Source organism: Ovis canadensis, chromosome 2 (genome assembly GCF_042477335.2).
Source record: "Ovis canadensis isolate MfBH-ARS-UI-01 breed Bighorn chromosome 2, ARS-UI_OviCan_v2, whole genome shotgun sequence".
Taxonomy (NCBI): Eukaryota; Metazoa; Chordata; class Mammalia; order Artiodactyla; family Bovidae; genus Ovis; species Ovis canadensis.
In genome coordinates, this window is record NC_091246.1 from 135,557,574 (window position 1) to 135,561,241 (window position 3,668).

The window sequence follows — 3,668 nt, forward strand, 5'->3', positions numbered from 1 at the left end:
AAGTGATGGGACCAGATGCCATGATCTTAGTTTTCTGAATGTTGAGCTTTAAGCCAACTTTTTCACTCTCCTCTTTAGTTCTTCACTTTCTGCCATAAGGATGGTGTCATCTGCATATCTGAGGTTATTGATATTTCTCCCAGCAATCTTGATTCCAGCTTGTGCTTTATCCAGCCCAGCATTTCTCATGATGTACTCTGCATATAAGTTAAATAAGCATCAGGTAGGATAATCCTTACCTGTTCCTCCTCTTGGAGGGTAGAATAAATGTGATTTGATACTTTAGAGGTGGGAAAGCTCCCTCACAATCTTAGAGAGAGGTATTACCTTGTATGTCATGAAAATTATGATACTGAGAATAGGAATAGCATAAAATGCTATTGGTTGTGTACACATAAATATACCTGTATATAAGCACCAGTATATTTTGATTATATATGTATGAGATGATCTCACCTTAAGCAGTTGCTTGTTATGCATGGTCTTTAATAATATTTGGAGATGCTGATGATTAAACAAACCTTCCCACACTTGTTACTCTATTGAAGGTGGGAAGTAGGGTAGCCTAATGGTTAAGTTCAGCTTCTGGAGTCAGACTTTGTGAGCGCAAATTCCAGCTTCTCTGGTCATTAGCTGTGTGATTTTTGACCAAGTTAATCAACCTATCTGTGCTTGAGTTTCCCAAGTCCAGGAGACAATAAAGGAAACTTTAAAGGCATCATTGTCAGGTAAAAATGAGATAATACACATAACACACTTAGCAAAGGTCTTTGCTACAGAACGACATGAAGTTCTACAGCACTCACAAAGCTAGCCATTATTGTAAATTATACAGTTTAGTAATTAATATCAACTACTTCATAGATAGACTAATTTCTTTGCCAAGAGAATTTTTGCAACTCTGATTTTTGAGCCTTCTGTTTGAAACTGACTTCTTATTTTTAAAATTATATATGTCTTTGTTCACTTGTCTGTCTTTCCTTGTTGACTTTAGGAGAACAATGAAATGGAAAGGAGAACAGAGGTGGAATTGTAAGCACTACAGGAACTCTTGAAAACATGTAACCATGTGAAACGCAGGCAGATTTTTAACAGCAAAATATATAACTTGGGTTTTAGATTTTTGGAAAGACCAAGTGACTTAAAACGTTGCTTCTGCATGAGTGTGCTTTGTGAACCCTGTACGCACGTGTAAACCTGGAATGTTTGGAAGTGACCCAAATCAGAGCGAGATCCAGGTATGGGAGCCAGGTTATGTAACCAGTGTCTGTGTAACCAGGGCGGACTCTTTCAAGGACAGTCTCTTCTCAGGCACCTGAGTTGTAGTTGAATAGTCACCTGGATCCTCCTGGGTTCACAGACATTTATTTTAACTCCTGAATTGGATTTTCTGTATTGGAATTTAGATAACAAAATAATTATCAAGAAAAAGACATAATTGGTGAACTACATACAGCCTTACCAAAGAGTTTAAGTCTGTATATACTGAATTACTACATGTATGATTCTTCGTGCTCACCCTCACTTCCACAGAAATAAAAGTGTCAAGACTCAGTGTGTGGAAGGTAAAATCTTATTCTTGTTTCTCTTTCGCATAGCCTTCTTCTTGGGTCCCCAACATGTGGCCACCAGACTGGTCCTAAGACCTCTCTATTGCAGTGACTCTTGGACTTTTAGCATGAAAGAAAGCCTGGAGAACCTGCAAAATATGCAGATTCCTGGAATTCATCCTTGAAGTTTCTGACTCAGAAGTCTGAGGGTAGGATCCAGGAATACAAATATTTTTTTAAATTAAAGTGCAGTTAATTTACAGTGTTATATTAATTTCAAGTATACATCAAAGCGATTCAGTTTATATACATATATATATACACGTATTTTTTTCAGATTCTTATATAAGATATTGCGTATAGTTCCCTATGCTATACAGTAGATCCTTATTGTTTACCTGTTTTACATATAGTAGTGTGTATCTATTAATCCCAAACTCTGGAATCTAAACTTTTTATCCAGATATTTTATAAGAATCACAGTTGATTCACAGACCACACTTGGAAATCAGTATTAATTTTCTAGAGGAGCACTAGTTTCAACCTGGGATGCATGTCAGAATTACTGTGGCTCTAAGTGAAGTCCAGTGAAATATGCTCAGCTCTGTCCTTCCACGCTGCATGAACCACTGCTGTGAGCCATCCGTGTGGCCTCTGTCATGTGTGAATTCTAGAGAACCAGGCTGTGTTCTCTCATCGGCTACCCACTGGCCTTTACCCACAGGTTTTCATCCACTGTGATTCTCCATGGTGATATGGACCACTGGCCACGACCTCAGTATCCCTGTGAGTTCCCTTGTAATACTCAGATTCCAGGGTCCAAACGTAACCCTCCAAAGTCTAAAAAGAAATGATGGGAGGTAAGGTCTTGGAGCCAGAATTTCTCCCCTGTTCCGCAGATGACAGTCGTGCTTTGGTGGAGTTCTCTAACCCGGTCTCTGTTGCGCTCCAGACAACCCCAGGGGCTGTGGTAACCAGCTGGAGTGCAGTGACATGTAGTCGATACAGAGACCACCACGACTGCTGAATGTCAGCAGTGTCTCTCCCCTTGCACGGCTCCGGGCCTCTCCCTTCTTTGCCTCCCGGGAATGCCACTTCCCCTGTCCTTGTGGTTTTCTGGTGGGAAACAGAGGCTCCTTCTCTCTGGTCTCTTCTTGTCCACCACTCTCTTCCACAACTGCCAAGTAGAGGCCAGATGACTTTGCCAAGTATGCGGACGTGATGGCACATGTTCAAACTACCACTGTCTTGGCAGAAGGACCCCTGTAAGCCCTTCACACCCTTAAAGTCTTTCTTGCCTCCTTGTATAGACCTTACCTAAGCAAGGTTTAAATTTGTTGAGAATTTCACAGGCTCTCGGATCTACTGTCTTCTTACACTGCATTGGCAAAAGAACAGTATAACGTACCCTTGGCTGGCAGGGGGATAGGCAATCTGGTCTTTATAAATATCTGATTTCTTGAAATGTTTCTGAATTATCAAGAATTAAAGCAAGAAAAACGTTTACTGTGTTTGGGTAATAGTTTTGAGTCTTCAGTGTGGGTATTTCAATAGTACAAATAATTCAAAATGCAAATTATAGAATGTTTTAGTGTTGCTGTATAAAATAGTAAAGAAACTGTATAAAATAGTGAAAGGAAGGAGGGGGCATATGTATACCTATGGCTAATTCATATCGCTGTATGACAGAAACCAGCACCATATTGTAAAGCAACTATCCTCTAATTAAAAATGAATAAATTTTTAGAAAGTGACATTGAAGATGATGAACAACTCTCTTGCTGATTATTTGAAAAGCCAGCAATAGTGTTCTGTCTTGTTAAATAGATTTTTAATTTTAATATTATTTATTTAATTTTTTGGCTGTGCTGGGTCTTTGTTGCTTCAGACTTTCTCTGTTTGCAGCGAGCAGGGGCTCCTCCTTGTGCAGGTTGGGCTTCTCACTGGAGTTCCACGCAAGTTCTCTTACTGCGGAACATGGGCTCTGGGCTCTGGGGCTTCGGGGGTTGTGACCCATGGGCTCTGTAGGGGCAGCACACAGGCATAGTTGCTCCTCAGCCTGTGGGGTCTTCCTGGATCAAACCCACCTCCTCTGCATTGGCAGGCAGATTCCTAATG

At 40.5% G+C, this 3,668-nt stretch overlaps 1 non-coding gene across 1 annotated transcript; it reads left to right on the top strand.

The window, feature by feature from the left end:
• Positions 1 to 216: 216 nt before the first annotated feature.
• Positions 217 to 351, top strand: LOC138434869 (U8 small nucleolar RNA). Its single transcript, XR_011254932.1, has one exon. It is a non-coding gene; the product is annotated as a U8 small nucleolar RNA (small nucleolar RNA).
• Positions 352 to 3,668: the final 3,317 nt, after the last annotated feature.